This window comes from Typopeltis vanoorti, chromosome 18, assembly GCF_054136105.1.
Source record: "Typopeltis vanoorti isolate ZY-2024b chromosome 18, IOZ_Tvanoo_1.0, whole genome shotgun sequence".
NCBI classification, from domain to species: domain Eukaryota; kingdom Metazoa; phylum Arthropoda; class Arachnida; order Uropygi; family Thelyphonidae; genus Typopeltis; species Typopeltis vanoorti.
Genome location: NC_143566.1, coordinates 41,033,410 through 41,056,061, shown reverse-complemented (window position 1 = coordinate 41,056,061; position 22,652 = coordinate 41,033,410).

The window sequence follows — 22,652 nt, the reverse complement described above, 5'->3', positions numbered from 1 at the left end:
GCACCTGCCCACCCCCAGTTAAAAATGATGAAGACAAATCAGAAGACTATACCGCATCGGGCGTCGCTCGGGTTACCAAGGACCGCACTGGATGTTAGGCTTCCTGGACAGCCAGTGAGAAATGGGCTACAGGAGCAAGATCCACAGAACTCAAAAGTATTTACTAGGAAAAAGTGGAGCATGGCTGAAAATAGACAAGCCATGAAGTGCTTCTACAGTTCAAACCCATCAGTTAGGGGATTTCAGAAACGAATGTTCCAACTTTGGCTTGAACGGCACCCAAATTCTGAAATTTCATTAGAAAGGCTGATGCAGTAACGCAGCTTCATTATCAAACGCAAGGTATTTAGTGAACTTGAGCTGGAAGTACTGAAACCTGAAGCTGTAAAAAGAGACCGTACTGACCCTGAAGTGACCAAGAATATGAATGAAGCCGAACCAGATTCCAACGTGCAGAATGCTGAAAATTTTGAAAATATACAAATAGTTGAAAGGAAGCTATCAGATAAGGAACAAGAAGACTCAAAAAAAATTATCGAGCAAATGAACAGCAACCAGGAACGAGTTAGGCTTCCAGTATTGAGACAAGTACCTCAACAAAAACTCAAGGAACTCCTACAAGAGGCCAATAAATCTGCAAGGGATATTCCTACTGGAACTATTGGGCAAAGAAATCAACTTACGTACTCAATAGCCTACGTCGTAACATCGCAATTAGGATATAAGATTAGTGAACCCAAAATGGAAGCATCGACTGGAGAATAAAATTCTTAAACTCAGAGCAGACATGAGCAATTTGAAAAACCTTAAGGAAAAGAAGCTGAAAAACACAAAAATCCGAAATAACCTCATAAAGAGATATAATACTGGAACACGACCTATTGATGAAGTATTAGAGGAAGTGAAGCAAAAAATAGTTGCAGTTGCAGCTAAAATACGAAGATACAGTGCACGCATTGAACAGCACAAGCAAAATTCGACCTTTCGCGCAAATCAGCACCAGTTTTACAAGAAAATTGATTGCTGCTGGAATGATAACTTTAAAGAAAATATAAATATAAATACCAGAGATAAAGAAAATACACTAAAGTTTTGGAAAAACCTATGGGACGACCCTAAGAGGCACAATAACAAGGCAAAATGGATTGAACAAATTACGAACAAATCTCAAGAACGAAAAATGGACCAACTGAAAATAACTGAAATGGTTCAAAAGCAAGCAAAAAAATAAAAAATTGGTCAACACCCGGGAAAGATGAATTACATGGCTACTGGTTGAAATATCTAACAGGCTTACATGAAAGACTTGCTAACCAATTTTATGATGTTTTAGAAGGAAAATGCAAAGAGGAGTGGCTCACAGCAGGGAAAACGTTTTTGATCATAAAGGATAAAGAAAAAGGTCCAAATCCAGAAAACTTCCGACCAATAACCTGCCTGCCAACAACTTTTAAGCTACTCACAGGCATACTAGCTGATAAAATATACAGCTATCTTAAAATAAATTCTCTTCTCCCAATTGAACAAAAAGGTAGCAGCAAAAATTCAAGAGGCACAAAAGACCAATTGCTGATTGATAAAATGACTCTTAAAAATTGCAAACGTAGAAAAACCAACCTTCATATGGCTTGGATAGATTATAAAAAAGCGTTTGATTCGGTGCCTCATAGTTGGATTTTAAAATGCACAGAACTATTTGGTATTAGCGAAAACGTGCAAAAAGGTTTGCAATCCAGCATGGAAAACAACGTTGGTTATAAATAGAGAAGAAATTGGAGAGGTAAACATAAAAAGGGGCATCTTTCAAGGAGACTCATTATCTCCTCTATTGTTCATATTGTCATTGATCCCCTTAATTAGAATTTTAAATAAAACTGCTCTTGGTTATCAAACTGCGCAAAAGAGTGCAAAGATATCTCACCTTTTATACATGGAAGATCTGAAGTTGTATGCAAAATCAGAGAATGAACTCGGATCGTTGCTAAACACTGTGCACATATTCAGTCAAGATATATCAATGGATTTTGGCTTAGACAAGTGTGCAATTGCTGGAATAACAAGAGGAAAGTTTGAAGATATGAACGAAATCGAGTTGCTCAATGGTGAAATAATCAAAACAATAAAATTCGAAGACAGCTACAAATATTTGGGAATATTAGAAGCATTACAAATTCTGCACAATAAGATCAAAGAACTAGAGCAGAATACATAAGACGATTAAGAAAACTCCTTAAATCAATGCTTAATGCTGGAAATTTGATAAAAGCAATTAATACCTGGTCCATACTTGTTCTGAGATATTCAGCAGGCATTGTTGAATGGAGCCAGCTAGAGATGGAAGATTTAGATCGAAAAACTCGAAAATTAATGACAATGCACCATGCCCTCAATCTTCGCAGTGACATTAATATGCTCTATCTATCACGCAAAAAAGGAGGTAGAGGATTATTACAAGTGAAGCAAGTTATTGAAGAAGAAAAACGAAATTTAAATGATTATCTTCAGCAAACAACGGAAAAATTTCTAATTGAGGTAAGGAAAGAGGATTTATTTAAACCCATGGAGACAAAATTGGAATACAAAACCAACCAAGTAAAAGTGAGAACCGAAAGATGGAAAAATAAGGCATTGCATGGCAAATACCTTCACAGCATAGAGGACAGCACTGACAGCAACTTGACTTGGCAATGGTTGAGAAATGGAGCACTAAAGAAAGAAACAGAATCGGTAATTTTTGCAGCACAAGAACAGGCCATTAAAAACCAACGTTATGAAGGCAAAAATACAAAAAATTCAAGAAGACAGTAAATGTAGATTGTGCAAAGAAAAGGAAGAAACGGTAGACCACATTATAAGTGGATGCAGCAAAATTGCACAAATTGAGTACCGTAAAAGGCATGATAACGTAGCTAAGATAATCCACTGGCATTTATGTAAAAAGTATGGGTTAGAAGTATCTAAAGACTATTGGAAGCATAAAGTTCACCAGAAAGTGGTTGAGAATGAAAAAGCTAAAATACTCTGGGATTTCAAAATCCAGACTGACAAAAGCTTCGAATGTAACACACCCAATATCACAGTGGTTGAAAAAAGTGAAAACAAGGGTGTTACTTTTATCGAAATATCAGTACCAGGAGATAGTCGGATTGAAAACAAAGAAAATGAAAAAATTACAAAATATCACGATTTGCAAATCAAAGTTGAACGAGTCTGGCAAAAGAAAACGAAAGTTGTTCCTATAATAATAGGTGCTTTAGGCGCCATCCCTAAAATATTGAAAAAATATCTTGAAGCACTCGAGTTGGATGGATTAAAAATTGGGCAGCTGCAAAAGGCCGCTTTGTTCGGCACAGCTTTCATTTTCAGAAAGTATTTCCACAACTCATAGGCCCTTGGGTATGGCCAGAATTAGTGGAATATAACCAGCCTTTTCTTAAGTCTGAGGAAGCAAATCAAGCTTTGATGAATATTATATAAAAAAAAAATTAAAAAAAATCAGCTAACGCCTTTTTATTCCCGTATACGGGGAGTAGGCGAGGCCATTTATCCCTATATATATTCTGTTGCATATTTGACATTTCCAAAGCATTTCATAGTGTTTGCCACCTAGGGCTTTTTAGCAAATTGCCTTCTTATGGTTTGCTTCCTCTTTTCTAATCGGACATCAGTTTCCACTCATGTTTTTCTAATGCGTATCCAGATGGTCATAATTAAACTTCCCCTGTTCACAGCCTTATGTAGCTCGATCTAACAACTGGAATGTTAAGAAATTTGGTAGGGAGACTAATGAAGACATGGGAAGAAGGATTCGGCGGGAAAAAAAAAATAGTTCGCAAAGTCGCCGATAGGAAGAATATGGAGCTGTACAATGTAAAAAGGGGTTTATTATTATTATTATTATTATTATTATTATTATTATTATTATTATTATTATTATTATTATTATTCCTGACACCACCAAGGAGTCCGAGGACTTATCGCGGGTGGACACCGACAACTGTCTCAACCACTACACCGAACCTCTACTACGAATCGTCTCCATCAACGCCATCTACTGCCCATTTACACTATCACAACAACTGGTTTAAAATGGACAGACAAAAATAACAAAGACTAAACTGAAATGAAAGACTGTGTTGCATTTATGATAACACAGCAATAAAATATTTAATATCAATTTAATTTCGCACAGTAATTACTGAATTACAGTTAGTGGAGCGTAAGTGTTGTCACAAACCAGGTGCACAACTCGAGAACATTGATTTCACCTATGCAAAAGAGATCCTGGTTCAATGCGGTCACCGTTCTCGTAAACCAGAAATTGCAACCTGTACACAGCATTCTCAACATCCGAAGGCAACATTTCTGAAGGAACGTCGTCCCAGTCCATGATACGTTGTAACTTTAAGGCTGCCAAGTTCGAGACACCGCTAAGGTAGATGTTGGCCTTCAGATAACGCCACAACCAAAAATCACATGGAATCAGGGGAGCGAGGTCGCCATGCAACTGGAAAAACTGGAAATTAAATCAATCTTTTTTCTGTGAAGTGATGCGGTAGAATCTGCTGCACCTGTCATGCAAGGTGGGGAGGTGCTCCAACTTGCCTAAAAATGGTCTCGTCCACACATCGTCGTTGCTGAAGTTGCAGAATAACGAAACTGTTCAACATATCGCGATATTTTTGCCCTGTAATGGAACAACTTGTCCTGTCGGAGTGATGTCCTCAAAAAAGAATGGCCATATTATAAAATCTGCTGTGAAGCCACGCCAAACGGTAATTTTCGGTGAATGTAATGGGGTAATTCTGAAGCACAAATTCGATAATGATAATTTTAGGTGATTACAGTTCCTTTCAGATAAAAATACTTCTCATATCCCCACAGAACTTTTGAAGGCCAAGCATCGTCGACTTCCAGTATAACTAGAAACGTCAGAGTAAATGTCAGTCTCATGACGTACTCATCGTGTATCAGCTGCTGTACATCGTTAATCTTGTATGGATAAATTGTAATAATTTTGCGCAAAAGTTTACATACCGTCGAATAAGGCATATACAATTGTCGCGCTATGCCATGGGCGCTGCTACTATAAGCAATATTTTTGTGATCTGTCATCAATCGCAGTGGCTACTTCATACTTCTTCAATTACCCGTGATGACACTTGTTTCCGTCCTCTGCCAAGGCAAACTTCCAAATATTCAGTTTCTTCAAACTTCAGAATCATCGATATAACTGCTTTAGCTGACCGAAAATATTTACGCAAATTCCTGCGTGTTCTAAACTCACGAAGAGTGACTGATGTATTGCACTTGTTAATGTAAAATAATTTTACAGTAACGCATGATAGGATATAGCGAGGCGCATGTCGAACACAATTATCAATAGGAATACGTTTGTGAAATTTTTTCTCTACTTATAGCTCTTATGATGTCAGTGAAACATGCATTTAACTTCGTTATATATATCTAAAGGATCTGCTCTCATTGACTACAAACCTTATTCACAGTTTTGTTGATGATAATACTCTCCACTCATCCTACTCATACGATAAACCTTGAAGTGTTCAAGAATCTCGAGCTTCAAGAGTACTAGGGTAGTCACTTCTGACCAGATCAAGATCAAGATAAGATAAGGAATCGTGACGTCATTGGTTGATAAGAAGATGGTGTCATTGTGCGTGTGACGTCATGAGTTTGAAATGTTTGGAATTTCCCTGGGGGTATATGTGTCACTGACGATAGTTCTTGTGTTTTGGTTCGCGTATGGAATTGTGGGTGTGGTAGAGATAAGGATTCATGTCGTGATTGGTGGGACACTTCTGACCAGATCAAGATCAACATAAGATAAGGAAGCGTGTTGTGGGTATGTGTTGTTTTCAGATGTAGATAAGTGACATAATTTGTTGTTGTAAATAAGTGACATCATTTGTTAGTTCTAAATAAGTGACGTTATTGTTTTGAATGGAAAAGTAAGATATAATAGTTTAGTGCATAAGAATTCGTGTCGTGATTCGTGGGACACTTTTAACCAGATCAAGATCAAGATAAGATAAGGAATCGTGACGTGGATGTGTTTTTATGAATGGAAGAGGATTATATATTAGTGGATAAGGATTCGTGTCGTGATTGGTGCGACACTTTTAACCAGATCAAGATCAAGATAAGGAAACGTGATGTGGATGTGTGTTGTTTTCAGATGAAGATAGAGTTTGAAATGTTTGGAATTTCTCTGGGAGCCCCCCTTCTGTCAGGAACATCACGTGGTGTGTTAGTTTGCGTACAGCATTGTGAGTGATTTTAGAGATAAGGAATCGTGACGTAATGTGTTTGGAAATTTCGGGGGAACATACGTCTCTGTGACATTAAATGGTGTGGTGGTTTGCCTATGGAATTGTGGGCGATGTTTTGAGATAAGATATCTTGGAATTTCCCAGGGTGACAAACATCCGTCATTGACATCAAGTTCTGTGTTTGGTTGTCTATAGTTGGCAGTACTAATTTTCCAATACGACTTGTGGTATTACTTTCCTGTTAAAACTATGGGAATTCTTAGAGTAGAGTTCTTAGAATTCTTAGATATGGCGGCAGCATTATGAAAGAAAAAATATATATCCAGTATTAGAATTGTGCTTACCCAAACATATGACCAGCGTTTATTGTAATTAGTAATCACTTGTTATGTTTAAGTTAAAAAAAAAAGATTAACTTACATTTCTTTCCAGAATGGGACATCTTGGAACTATCGAGATTTTCTGAATATTCCAAATTGCTAATTTTAACATATATTCACAGCACAAAACACGCAAACACAAATTCTGAAATGCAGTTGATTCTTTTTTCATTATTGGTTACTGGGGCTAACATATATTCACAGCACAAAACACATGAAATATGGGAGTTGAAAGATATTTCTATAAAGAACCAGAAAATCTAGTTGACTACTTAATTTAGATTACTATCCGATTCGTTCTCTGGATTAATTCCTTTCCACAGTTGCTCATGCTATGTTTCCCCAAGCTTGGTGGGAAAGTCTATGCGCTGCTTTGTTGAGGGTATGTGTTATTTCCTGTTTTGAAATTCAGAGTGCTGTTAGAGTATGGAATTCTGACAAGTGAAATGATTTTTTTTTTTTCAAATTGATTGGTTATTTTCTCTATTTTACTTTTAAAATTCAGTTTAACTACATATCCTAACAGAATAACTGGATAAAATTAATAAATAAATAAAATGTATGTGAATTTATTTTCCCACACTGTAGATTTCTCATTAAGTCTTATCTTAAAGATATATCCGATCGCCAATTTGTTGTACCTAGGTGAGAAATCGTGTGTTTAGGTTGGAACTCTTCGTTCCCATCGGAAATTGTTGCTGTAGTAAATTAATGCTTACATTTTATTATTTTTTAAAACCAATATGACTATAAATTTTACCTTTAATTCTTTATGCTCTTAATCTATTTCTGTAACTGAAATTTATTCTTTTATTTATTTTTTTCTTTAGCTTTATTAATTTTAAGTAACTGATATGAGACAAACAAGGTTTGAACTCCCCATTAGTGTTATATATGTCTTCTTGTAGAAACTTCTTTTGCCAGCACAACAAATAAATAGTTGTTTCTTATTATTTGTTAAATAATAAGAAACAATAACCATAATTCTAACAGTCGTACTTTCAGTTCGACTGTTTTTTCTAGTCTGTTAGAGGTATCTACAGATATTAATAACAAAATTGTGACTTTTCAGGTGAAATCTAAACTAAAATTCTGGCTATTAACTTAATACCCGATTGTTTTTGCTTCCAAGAAATGACAGTTTCTTAAAATATTTGAGAGCTTGCATGAACAAATAAGACTTCTAATTCACTGAGTGGATTTTCAAAAAAAAAGTCTCTGGTTAGTTTGTGGCATGAAATTTCACAAAAAAAAAGGAAAAAAAGGTCTTACTTAAATTTGTATAACACATCAACAACACCCAATTTGTTCCTTCTAATTTACACATTTTATTTGAGTGAAATTTTTATTACAGTTGTATTTACTGAATTTACATACAGAAAATAAATAAAGTGAAAAATACAATCTTATTTTTTGGTCCTTAATCTGCTTATTGTTAATTTTACCCTGAATTATTCAATACCATTGAATAATTAACGGAGGTTAATTATTCAATGGTTCTTTCCATGGTTGCGGAATTGCCATCATGTGGGTTTCGAAAATGTGACTCTCATCTGAAAGTTTCTTCATTTGCGATCGTTGGGAATTTGTTACTGTAGTAAAATTAAGGGTTACATTTTTATTATTTTGAAACCAATACATATATTTTTGAGCATTATTAAAAGCACAGAAACGTTCACTATGTTTCCAAAAGCATTAAAAAAACGAGTTTTATTTCCTCCAAAGTTATCAGTATCCATTGGAGGTGACATCACTAAAACATATCGTTTTTTCCCCTCCAAAGTTATCAGTATCAGTTGGAGGTGACATCACTAAAAGATATCTGCAAATGATGAGCTCGCTCATCTCCACTAGCCTGAGCAGACATCTTCTGGAGGAGAGGGGGAGAAGAGGGAATGAGGGGGATCAGGGGATTGGGTGGGGAGGGGAGGGGAGCATTGCAGGGAAGATTCTGTCACCCCTCTTGAATACCCTTTCACTTCCACCACCTAATGATATTTTTTCCCCATCCCAACAATTTCGGACTTATGAGTGAGAGAACTAGTCACATGGTCTAACATTAAAAACACTTTTTGAGGATAAAATACTTAACATAATAAGGACAAATAATATAGAATACTCTTCAAGCCACAGAGATAAGATTTGCCCTATGATGTCTCAAAGTAAGATAATCTCACATCAACATCATATCCAACAGCATGTAGAAACATTTCCGTGAATCATTATTATTATTATTATTATTATTATATTCGGGCTACTCCAGGGAGTCCTTAAACTAATCGACGGAGGCCCTAGACATCATGTCCACACAACTATATGACATTCTCACAGTATCTATCATGCCTTGCCTTGAACTTGCTCACTCTCATAGCATCCACAACAGATTCAGGCAGCTTATTCCACTCATTTACCACTCTAAAAGTAAAGAATCCAGCTCTAACACCACCTAACCACACTCTTGCTCAGCTTCCATAGGTGTCCCCTAGTTCTCCCACCACCAATCCTGATCTCAAAAATATCCTCTGAATTAATCTTATAGAATCCTTTTAGCAATTTGAATGTCTCAATCATATCTCCCCTTTTCTGCCTATCAACCAATTTCTGCAACCCACAAATCTTCAATCTGTTCTCATATGGTTCATTCCATAGACCTGCTATCATCTTAGTCACTCGCCTCTGGATCCTCTCCACCTCCTCCCCATCAAGAAGGAACCGAGATGACCAAATCTGGGCACAGTAGTCAAGATGAGGTCTTATTAAGGCTCGGTACAGAGGTACAATAACTTGCTTGTCTCTGCTCGTTAAGGTATTTTTCAACAACCAAGTTAGTTGATGAGCTGATTTAGCTACTTTCGCAATGTGCCCCTAAATCTCTTGGAGTACAGTTCCACCCATGTGGTATACTGCTGCTAATCTTTTCACCCCAAAATGCATAACCTTACATTTTGTCACATTAAATTGACATCCATTCTCCTTAGCCCAGAACTCCAATCTATCTAAGTCATCCTGCAAGACTTTGACATCTTCTGCATTCACTATCGCCCTCCCCAACTTTGCCTAATCAGCGAACAAATGAACTGTTCCACTTAGATCTTTCCTTTTTTGTTTACGAACAGATTAAACAGCAGTGGTCCAAGAACAGAACCCTGTGGCACACCACTAGTCACAGGCCGTCTTTTGGACTCCACTCCTGAATAAACCACTCTTTGATATCTCTCCATCAACCACCCACCTATCCATCTCACCAACCCTATATCCATTCCCATATGTTGTAGTTTACGGATTAGAATTCCGTATCCTGTCAAATGCCTTTGCCAGGTCCAGCAGTATCACTGTAAACCCATTTCCCTTATCCAGTTCAGCCATCACCTTGTTATAAAACTTGAGCAAGTTACTCAGGCATGATCTACCCTTTACAAAGCCATGCTGTCCCCTGTACAGTATCTCATTTTCATCAATCCATTCCTGTATTTTTCTCTTGACTACTTTCTCCAAGACCTTGACAACAACTCCTGCTATGCTGATTGGTCGGTAATTTGCAACCATAGTCTTGTATCCTCCTTTATGCAGTGAATCTATTTTCCCTTCTTTCCACGCCTTCGGGACTAAACCAGACCCGAGACTCAGATTAAACAACATGGTCAAGGGCACTGATAATTCCTTAGCCGCTTCACGCAAGGCCTGTGCCGGTATACCATCCAATCTCACAGATATATTCACATTAAGGTTCTCTAATAGACTATTCACCTCCACTTCATTCATCACAATTCCCGTATAAACTAATGGCTCCTTCATTTTTTCAATGTCTCCACCTGGATGATATACTTTTGCAAAGTTTGTGCTCAGTAACTCCACTATATCGACTGGTTCATTGACCTCCTTACCATCGTCATTCCTTAAAATCATTTTGCCAAGTACAGTTTTTTTCTTGCTTGCAGCATATTGAAAGAACTGTTTTGGATTCTCTTTTGTTGCGTAGCTAGTTTCCTTTCACAATCGGCTTTTGCTGTTTTTACCACACTCGTTACCCTTCTGGCTTGCACTTTATACCGTTCATGTGCCTGCAGATTTAGCAGGAGGTTATGGCTACTTGTTTTACTATTCGGACCCTAGGTATACAATCAGCCATAACCTCCTGTAAATGCTCCTTGACCACTTCCCATGCTCTATCGACGTCCAGCCCTTGCAGCTGTACATGCAATGGCACTGATCCAAGCAATCTCCTAAGCTTGTCATACTTGCCAGCACGGTAATTCCACATATACCCTGTCTTAATAAAAAATTCATGTTGTACCGTCATTCTATATTTTGGTACAACATGAATTTTTAGGAATGGAATAGATGGTGGAATAGTAAATTCCTGCCATGTACATCCCTTGAGGGTACATGGCAGGAATTTGATGATGATGATGATGATGATGATGATGATGATGATAAAAAATTCCACACCTTTATCACTCTCACCAATAGGTGGCAACATGGTCATATTCATTACAGTCAAATTGTGAGATGCTATTACCAGGTCAAGCACTCTCAAACCCCTAGCATTTTCAATTACATGCTGTCTCATATAGTTATTCCTTAATAATTAAATAAAATCCATTTCCTTCCTCACATGTGTCCTCTCCTCCTTCCAATCAGTGTTACCATAATTAAAATCCCCCATAATAATTATCCTCCTTCCACTCATTTCATCAATTTGTTTATGCATACTATCTCCACCATCTATTCCATCACCTGGTCTATAGCAGCACTCAACTGTATATTTTATTCTGCCAGTCTCAATCTCACACCAAATAGCCTCAAATGAGCTCCTTTCACTAGCCTGCAATACAACTTCAATTTTCCTTGGTTGCATTTCATCAGCTATCATCAATAACACCCCTCCCCCATTTTATTCTCTCTGTCCCTCCTAAACACACTATAACCTACACATTCTATCCCACTAACTATATCATCTTTCGTCAGCCATGTTTCACTAATGCCAATAACCTGTGGCCAGGAAAATCCAATCAAGGCCAAAAATTCTTCCTTCTTGTTCCTAATACTCCTGGCATTAGTATACATGAAATGCAGTGATCCCTTTTTTCCATCCCTATCTTGATGCATTATTCTAAATGTCCCATTCCCATTTTTTGTCTTTAGTGCTGGCTCAGGTACATTATATACATTTTTACACTCAACTGTCTCACTGATGTCTGCATATCCACTCCCCCCCCTCATCCTTGGTAGTTCTAGTTTCCCTGGTTCTGCACATCCATTTTCGCTTCATTCAGCAACACTTTTTCCAGTCTTCGCACACCAAGTCCATTCAAATGCAGGCCATCCATCTTGTATAAGTCCTTTTGCCCATCAAACTCATTCCACACGTCCACGAATTCCACACCACACCGTTTGCATAACCTGCGCATAATATCATTTGCGATTATGGCCCTCCTTCTAAACTCCTCTCTGTCATACCGCGGCAACAGACTGACCATTCTAACTCTGTCACTCTTTTCTTTCGCTACCTTTAACAATACTTTCAAGTCCTCTCTCATAAAAAATTTATCACCTTTCAATTCATTCGTACCTGCCACAATTATTAATTCTTTCACCCTCTGGTTTTGCACTCTAATACTCTCACTTACATCCTTAAATTTCGCACCCAGTAAGTACGACTTAGTTACACACCCATCTATCACTCCTCTTAATAATGGTCACCATACAACACTCTTTCCTTCATTTCAGAAACTTGCTCACTCTTATGCTGGTTACTTACGTTAGCCGAATCACTCTCTGGAAAGAGTTTTTCAGGTGCTTTAATTGCCGCTGCGCATTTTGTATCACTGCGCACAACCTAGCGATCTCACTTCCTACAAATAATTCCTCATTTTTTTTATCATTCAAACCACTTTCTCTCTCTGTATAGTTGCTCTCACTCTTTCTTAGATCACCGCTCTCATTGCCATCTTGTACATCGCAATTCCCTATCAAGCCACTATTTTCACTCAAGTTCTGGCTTTCATCAACCATAGCTGTCTCTCAACCTGACACATAATTCAACTCCTCACTTTGCTTACACTATCTGCACATTCTCCCACCACTATCACTTTCAATCCAAACTCCAGCCTCATTCGGGAATGCATACATTCCACACACATCACATTGGACAAATTCTCTCACATTACAGTTTTTGAACAATGGCGTCGTATTTTTGGATGCCATTATCTTACGTCGCATTGGCGCCATATTGAAATCTATGAAACGTATCGTTAAATACTAAATTAAATAACGGAATTTATACCAAAATCACACAGACACCAGAAGCTACCAAAATTAGACAATATTACGTTATGATTTTAACCTATATTCTAATTTTCATTCAAAATTATACTTAGCTTTCGGGAGCTCCCAGAAAACAAGACCAACTGTCTGGCCCTCTTGCGACCAATGACATCTGCGTGAAAGTTTCATTTTGGAAGAATCGTCAGGGTTAAGGGTCAGGTAAACAGTGCTATAAGGAAAAACAAATGAGTCAAGTGTCTATGCAGTTATGGCAAATTCGTTCAGCCAGTGCAGCTATCGTATTGTGTTGTGATGTTTTGTATCCAGTAAAGTAAAGTAAAATAATAGGTGAGCCACAAAATACATTGAAATTTTCTTTCTTCAGAAAAATAGCATAAGACAAAAATCTTCACATAGCTCTAAAAGGATGGAAACAGATTATTATTTTAGAAGACACATACATTGTGATGTATTTATCCAGAACCCCTTGGAAAAAGTTATGCAGGAAGTTGTCTGATATCCTTGGCTAATTACAAAGAAGAGTTGACTACGAAATTGACCTCAGGGAGTGTTATATTCTGAAATGCCAAGATAGGGAACTAATACTTGATGATACAGGAGCTGATGGGTGTAATGTTTTTTCTATTAGTTGCGAAGAAGCTGAGAGATTTTCACCAAAAATGTACGACATTCATAATCATTTACTATTTTTGGAAACTGAATTACTAGCTATTCGTATCATGGGGAAAATTATCGCTAATCATTTAAATTCATCAATGGTAAAATTAAACTTTCAAGATTTTATCCAATTCGATAAAGATTCTTTATTTTGGGACATTTGCAAACATTTTACAAAAACTGTCTATGTATATTTGGTGACAAAATAATTCACAGAAAGTTTAGGGAGGCATGGTGTCATTTCCAGACTGACACAATAGCAAATGTGTGGAAGTGTGCTTACCATGTTATCTGATCTAAAAACTCTTTTGCATGACCAGCTATTTTGATGTAATGTAACCATGAATCAGTGAGTAATGAACATTTTCTTTATTGAACTCTTTGGAAAATGTTAAGAGTCTAAACTAAATATTGTGAAATATTTTTAGGTAATTACATGTTTTGATTTTTTCTCTGTGAATATACTTGTAAATAGTATTTCAGCATAATAAAATATGCAATTGTAAACTGAAATGAACAAATATGTGCTTTTGTTGTTGTGTTTTTCCACAGTGAATTTTTTACTCTGTTATTCTGATTAGAATTTGATATTTAAATCCATAACTTTATACCTTATCCACTTTTCCTGCCATTATGGAACAAATACGGATCCTCATACGGTTTGTATCCATAATATATTTCAATGTAATATCAATGGTAATACAATTTTAATATGCACTTCGCAACAATGATAATTTTTTTTATGTTGGGCATATACACAGGAGGTTGATTGGTCAACCTGTAGTATATTAGCACTGTGTATAGGTGATGGGTTGGGAAAGGAGGAATTTGTTTGCATTTGATTTGAATAACTTTAAATTGTATTCGTTGGGAAACACAGCAGGTCGGAGACTGTTCCAGAGTGCAGCAGTTCCTGGGATGAAGGAAGAGGAAAAGAAATTTGTTCTGTTTGTTTCTAGGTGTACTGTGAAGAGATGTTGTGCAAAAGCTGCACATATTCCAATAAGCTTAGTGCTAAGTGGGGGATTTATTGATGTTATTTCGAATGAGCATTTCCCATGGAAATATTTGTAGAATATACTAACTGCAGAGATCAAATATCTGTGTGAAAGTAGGGTGAAAGAGTTGGTAACGGATGGATCATTGATAAGTCTAATTGCCCTCCTCTGTATTGAGTCCAGTATTTTGAGAGAGCTTTTAGGGGCACCACCCAATATGTGGGAGCAGTATTCAATAGTTGGGTGGATTTGTGACTTGTATAATGTTAGTAGCTGTTCAGGGGTAAAGTAACGTCTTGAGCAGAAGAGAAATCCTAGTTTTTTTGAGGCTGAGGATGCAATGTTTGAGATATGTTTGTGCCAGGAGAGGTTTGATATGAGGGTGATTCTGAGGAGTGAGATCTCAGGCTGTCTGGAAATTTGGGTATCATCAGAAAGGATACTGGGTAAAAGTTGTTCTTTTTTATGGGAAATAGTACAGAATTGGGTTTTGTTGGCATTGAAATTTATGAGGTTATCCAAACCCCATTCTAGGATGGCTTGGAGATTGGAGTTGAAGGTGGTGGTGGTTGATGTTCTGTAGGTTCAGGTGAGTTGTGAAGGGTAAGGCTAATCAAATGCAAGCGAGGAGTAAAGTGTGCTGTCATCTGCAAAACTGTGTATTGGGTTGGAGGTCAATTGCAGTAGGTCGTTATTATATAGCAGGAACAGGGTTGGTGAGTGGACAGAACCTTGTGGGACTCCCCAGCATTAATTGAGTGGTGTGAGGATAGGGAGCCATCCGCCATTACACACAGTGTGCATCCAGACAGAAAACTGGTGATCCACCTACAGAAGTCCTGGGTCAGACCATATGATGATAGTTTGCCTAGTAGCCCTTTGTGCCAGACCCAGTCAAAGGATTTGGAGATATCCAGTGCAACCACTTCAGATTTGCCAAACCTCTCCATAGCATTTATCCAGAGATGGGTGATGTATGTGAGTAGATCTCCTGTTGATCGGCAGTAGCAGAATTCATACTGGCAGTCATTTATTTGGTGAGTGTCTTCAGGATAGTGTAGAAGGTAGGAATTGATGATTTTTTCAATTACCTTTGACAGGACTGAGGCAAGCGAGATAGGGCGTGAATTGGATGGCAGTGATTTGTCACCCTTCTTGAGAATGGGCTGAATATAGGCCAATTTCCAGTTTGTGGGATAGATTCCAGTGGAGTAGGAGAGTATATGTAGGTGACATAGGATAGGGGTTGGTTCTGGAGCACAATTTTTAAGAACAATTGTGGGAAGCCATCGGGGGCCAGGAGACTATTTTGTGTCTAATTGGGACAGTATTTTTCTGATTTCATCCTAGCAAAAGGATATAGGGGGCATTGTATGTTGGGTGTCTGGAATGGTTGGGGGACATTTACCATTGTCAGTTATGCATGCATTTGGAGCAAAGTATGAGGCCAGAAGATTGGCTTTTTCTGTAGGTGATGAGGCAGAGCCATCAGGGTGTGATAGGGGGTGGGAATAATGTTGGACAGAAGTTACTTTTATTCTCTTGCCAATTGCTTTGGCAAGAGAACAAAAGGTTAGGCTGCCATTTGGACAGGCTCCTAGTTTCCTCCTTTTTGCTCTTTCAAACTCTGTTTTGGAAGCATTGATTGTTTTTGCATCTATTATGGGCTTTGGTGTAAGCTTTGAAGGAGGATAAGGTTCTTGATTTCAGCCAGTTGTGGTATGTCTGGTGTTTCATCTCTACAGCCTTGGCACATCTTTTGGAGAACCAGGGTTTCATTAGGGAATAGCAGTTCAGAGTGTTGTGGAATGTACATATTCATGCCGGTGAGGATTGCGTTGGTAATAAGCTCGGTGCACATGTTTGGGTTGGAAGGCCAGAAGCAATAGTCCAACCATGGGAATGAAGCAGAGAAGTTGCAGAGGCTGTCCCACTTGGCACTGTTATAGTGCTAGACTACTCTTGTATGGGAGTGTCTGTGTAAACGTTTTTGCATGGTTGAGGAGATGATCAATAGGTTGTGGTCAGAATTGCCCAGGGGCTCACTACTTTCACTGTGTATTTGGAGGAGTAATTAGTGAGGAAGAGATTCAGGATGTTTGGAGTGGTTTGGGTTGTCTGGTATTCTGGTTGCCATCTGGACAAGTTGTGTAAGATCGTTGGTGATGGCAAATGTTTCTGCATCTCTGCTTGCAAGATCTGTACAACTGGAGGAGGAAAGCCAGCTAGTGTTGTGGACATTAAGTCTTGGACGTGTATATACGTTTTGTCCAGTAGTGTGGTTAATGGAATTCTGTTTAATTATTATAAAAAAAAAATTCACAGTAGTGAAATTAATGCCAGGAACAGGGAAAAAAGTGGTAAAAACTGATATCCATGTAATTGATTATTTTAGAAATTGTGTAATACTACCTATTGACATTGTTTGAGTTATCTCAAAACATATCGTTCACATAAGCGAAAATCCCAACTGTTAGAATTTGGTGGTTTTACAGAGGGACAGCAGATAATTTAATCCAAAAACGTGACTTAATCTCTTAAAGTTTGGTATAGAAAAAAAGTTTGTACTCTCCAGATACCACACATATACAACTCTTACCTTTCCCGACAAAAAGTAAGATAAAACACACCAACAGTATATCCAACAGTATGCAAAAACATGTCATCTGAGCAAAAGGTGCATTTTTGAAGGAATGGTCAGGGTAGGACATGGTATGGTTAAACAGTACTATAAGAAAAAACTATGGAGTCGAGTGACTTTGGACTTAAGTTAAACGTTCATCCACTGCAGCTGTTGTATTGAGTTGTCGTGTTTTGTGTCCGGTAATGTAAAAATAATGGGTGAGCCACAAATTCTTTGAAAGTTTCTTTGTGAAAAGTTCTAATTGATTAGAATTTTGTAACAGAAAGTTAACATAAAATATAAGATCAGAACTAATAATCAGTGAAATAATAATAATAAATAACTATTCATTTGTGGTGGCAATGAAGTAATTTATGAAGAAGAATGAAGAAAATCGAATATGAAAAATCTACAGTGGGTGGAAAATACGAATTTTCGGGTATCATTAGTATAATGGATCTTCAATTTCTTTTGAATAAGACTTCAAATTTATTTCCTAAATAAATTTGTATTTCTGATGGAATTATTGTAAGATATGCATTGACAAAATCACCTTGTAGTTGGAATGAATTACCTAAAAGAATTAAAAAACAGAATTCTTGGTTAAAAAATATAACCATCAGCTGAAGTGAGAAATTGGTTCACTATCTCTGGATAAACTAAGAAATTGGATAATAGAATCAACATGAAAATATCAAATATTGCTTGCCAAAGGAAGAGAAAATTCAAAAACATTAACAAAGTTAATAGGGACCCTTGTTCTTGATTTAAATGAAATTGGTTGCCCAAAACGTGAAAACATAATCTGTACTTTTAAATGCTTTTGGAAACATAGTGAACGTTTCTGTGCTTTTAATAATGCTCAAAAATATATGTATTGGTTTCAAAATAATAAAAATGTAACCCTTAATTTTACTACAGTAACAAATTCCCAACGATCGCAAATGAAGAAACTTTCAGATGAGAGTCACATTTTCGAAATCCACATGATGGCAATTCCGCAACCATGGAAAGAACCATTGAATAACAGGGTAAAATTAACAATAAGCAGATTAAGGACCAAAAAATAAGATTGTATTTTTCACTTTATTTATTTTCTGTATGTTAGATTCAGTAAATACAACTGTAATAAAAATTTCACTCAAATAAAATGTGTAAATTAGAAGGAACAAATTGGGTGTTGTTGATGTGTTATACAAATTTAAGTAAGACCTTTTTTTCCTTTTTTTTTGTGAAATTTCATGCCACAAACTAACCAGAGACTTTTTTTTTTGAAAATCCACTCAGTGAATTAGAAGTCTTATTTGTTCATGCAAGCTCTCAAATATTTTAAGAAACTGTCATCTCTTGGAAGCAAAAACAATCGGGTATTAAGTTAATAGCCAGAATTTTAGTTTAGAAAATTTCACCTGAAAAGTCACAATTTTGTTATTAATATCTGTAGATACCTCTAACAGACTAGAAGAAACAGTCGAACTGAAATACATATTCCTTTGAAACCGCTAATACATATTCCTTTTCCATTCAACACAACACATCCACGTCACGATTCCTTATCTTATCATTGTCTTGATCTGGTTAAAAGTGTTCCACCAATCACGACACGAATCCTTATCAACTAATATATCTTACTTTTCTATTCAAAACAATAACGTCACTTATTTACAACTAACAAATTATGTCTCTTATTTATAACAACAAATGACATCACTTATCTACATTTGAAAACAACACATACCCACAACACGCTTCCTTATCTTATCTTGATCTTGATCTGGTCAGAATTGTCCCACCAATCACGACATGAATCCTTATCTCTACCACACCCACAATTCCATACGCGAACCAAAACACAAGAACTGTCGTCAGTGACACATATACCCCCAGGGAAATTCCAAACATTTCAAGCTCATGACGTCACACGCACAATGACACCATCTTCTTATCAACCAATGACGTCACGATTCCTTATCTTATCTTGATCTTGATCTGGTCAGAAGTGGCTACTCTAGTACTTACAAGTCATTTACAATAAGTGCCCGAAACACTGATATACCTGAACTGGGCAACAACAATAAACTAGTCATCTTCCATGCTTCAAAACACAGTTTTGCCTATTTTATTGGGAAAAAAAAATTCGTTCTTCTCTACTTACTTGATTATGCTTAACTTAACAGTCATGAGTAGATCTTTCTTTTTGGACTGATTTTTCTAGTCTTTCCTTTCATAATTACATCACTTCTATAGCATCCTCTGCACAGAAAACTTGGGATATTTTTTTCGCTCAAGACGTTTCTTCTCTCCAGTGCAGTTTCTTATACAAATCTGAAATCTACCCCATGGAATACTGCTGACATATTTGGGGCGCGCATTTGCAGATTCACTAAAAATTTTTGATACAGAAGGGAGTGGTTTGGTTGATTGATAACCCCCTCTTTTATAGACTCTCTCTCCTCTCACTCTCACAGACATATCTGAAAAGTTAATTTCGGCATTATCTCTTCCATAGATATTTCAATGATTACTGTCCAGCAGAACTGGCATCCATTATGCCTCCCATTTCTGTTAAACCTATAAGAACAGTAGCAGCAATTGCCCAATATCATTTTACAGTTGAACTCGGAAACCTGTTATTTACTGTCAACTTGTAAAAGACGATAAATTGAGGTAAATGGTATAAACCTTAATTCTGCGGAACAGCCTTCCCGATGAAGTATTTCCCAAGTACTACAACTTCCCACTCTTTAAAGAGGAATATCAATATATTGCTTTGTCCCAGCCCACATGCCATCTCATTTATTTGCTACAGTCCTTCTGGTCTCTCGTGTGTAAGAGTGATATATAAAAATGGTCTTTTCTAACTTCTGACTTCCTATTTCTCACCTCTAATCCCTTGTTTTCTTTGATCTCCTGTGCTGCATCATTATTAATGTAGCACATATACCGTTATATTTCGGAGTTCCAAAACGCAAACCTTTACATATCTAACTGTTACTTTTCTACATCTAGCTGTCAATTTTCTTTCTTAAGTTGTTAAGTATATAATCCTGAGATTAAGTTATCTTTTCTTGATGATTTTCCATTTTTCTGTTTTTTTAAACTAATTACTAATTATTCTATTGTTATATTTTTATAATTTTCATTATCTGTTGCCAGATTTTTTTTTAATTATCAGTCCATAATTCCGAATAAAAAATGAGAAATACCCTTGTTTTTAGTTCGTTGCTTATGTTTACTTTTTCTCAAGTATCTGAAATGAATGCTTGAAAAGATGCTAAGTTAGCAACAAATGTTCCACACAACTATCTATGACGTTTTCGGCTTTTCTCTTAGTCATTCTTTTGCATTCTATTTCATCTTCTATTATTTTATTGCTTAACCATTACTGATATGTTTTTTTCTAATAATTTCTTTAATTTCAGCATTCCAGATTTTTTATTTTTATTTATTGTTTTAATAATTTTTTGGTCTTGCCTAGACTTTCGTTTGCTACTGTATTTAGTATTGTTTATGTCCTTCACAGGATCCTCTGGTTGGAAAGACGTGAGGAACCTTTATCCAGTCTCTTTCGACTAAAGGTGAATTTACCGGACTTATACGGAGGTGAATGTTTTTTTTTTCTTCCGGTAAAACGGGTTTTCATCCCTCAAAACAGGTAAACCAGTCCCATGAACACACACATGGCTACAGACATAAATATACATTTGGCAAGGGGTGATAATCATCGCCCTGGTTTGTAGCGTAGCGTATGCTGCCAAACAAGCCACAAGGGTGAAGAGAAAATACATACACAAATACATGTCCTTCAGATCTTATACCATTGAATTTTACATCATGCTATTTCAACTTCGCTTCCTCCCCCCCCCGCTATTTTATCTACGCATCGGTTAATGTTTGCTCATATGCCAATGTATGTTTGTATCATTTTATAATCTGATTTCATAATAGGATTTTTCTTATTTTTCCCGACTTTATTAATCGTAGAAAATTATAAGTGATAATTTCTATATAGATCATTTCCATAGATGAGAACGTGGTGTTTTTTCATTTAAAATAAAGTAAGCTAGAATTGATTTCCATCCTCTTGCTGACCAAGTAAATATATGTATATAGAAGGAATTCATCACAATCATCATAAGATTATTTTATGCTACAAAATCTATTTATGTAACATAAAATAATATGCAATTAAATATGAGATTAAATGCAATTCTTGCATTTAATCTCGTGCATAGTCACATAGTCCTGCATAGTCATAGCAAATCATTGTCATTTTTGTTTATCTTGTCCTATATATTTATAACTTTTCACAGAATTCAATGCCATCGTCTTCTCTTCTCTCTTCTGGAGAATATAATCCAATCATATTCTCAAATTATAGTCTCTATTTATTTTTACTCTAACTTCAATTATTCTGTCATTCCAATATTTGTAGTCATTTTTATCTGTTTTGAAAGAGATTCATGAAGTCAAATGATGATGCCTCTCTGTGTGTCCCATGATCTCTAACTGACCTCACTATATATTGTATCAAGATTTCTATGCTCTATGCTCTATGCTCTCTCTTAATTTCTTCTTTGTTTTTCAGTAATACTAAAGCTAATTCTATTTCTTTATAAATCATTTATTATTTATTTGTAATTTTTAAATTATTATTAAATTAGAAGTTCTATTAAAGGCTCAATAATATTCATCCATGTTTTAGTGATCAATAAACTGAACTCCCCTCTCTCTCTCTCTCTCTCTCGCTCGCTCCCTCTTTCTCTCTCCATTCTATGAAAGTTTCACTGACATCCGTTAGCTTTTTTGTTGTTCAAAGTTCTAAGGTTAAATATATTTATGCAATGTTATATTTTCCAGACATACTCGCTTCAATTTCAGTGAGTTAGGAATGATATATTGCATTCATTCCAACAAACAAATTATTGCTCTGAAGCACGAAGAGGTGTGTGTGTGTGTGTGTGTGTGTGTGTGTGTGTGTGTGTGTGTGTGTGTGTGTGTGTGTGTGTGTGTGTGTGTGTGTGTGTGTGTGTGTGTGTGGAGAAACACAAACTAAGATAATTTGATATCAAATATAATATATCTCTGACACCAAATAGTTTTTTGTATTTAATAAAATATCTTCATACTATACCACGCATCCTACCGCTTAGCTGTAATAAAGATAAAATTATTTTGCGTATTCTGATCAAAGGCTAAGAGAGTAAAGAAATTCAGAACATTTTGGTTACTAAATAACAAATATATGCCCAAACTCTCTCTCTCTCTCTCTCTCTCTCTCTCACATACACACACACACACATGCAGAAAAACACATACATCAGAAAATTAAGACAGCCATCCTAAATAGTTCTTTTTCTTCTCCTCTTGCTCTCAAAACTGCAGCTATATGACGTAGCATGGACTCTATAGTACG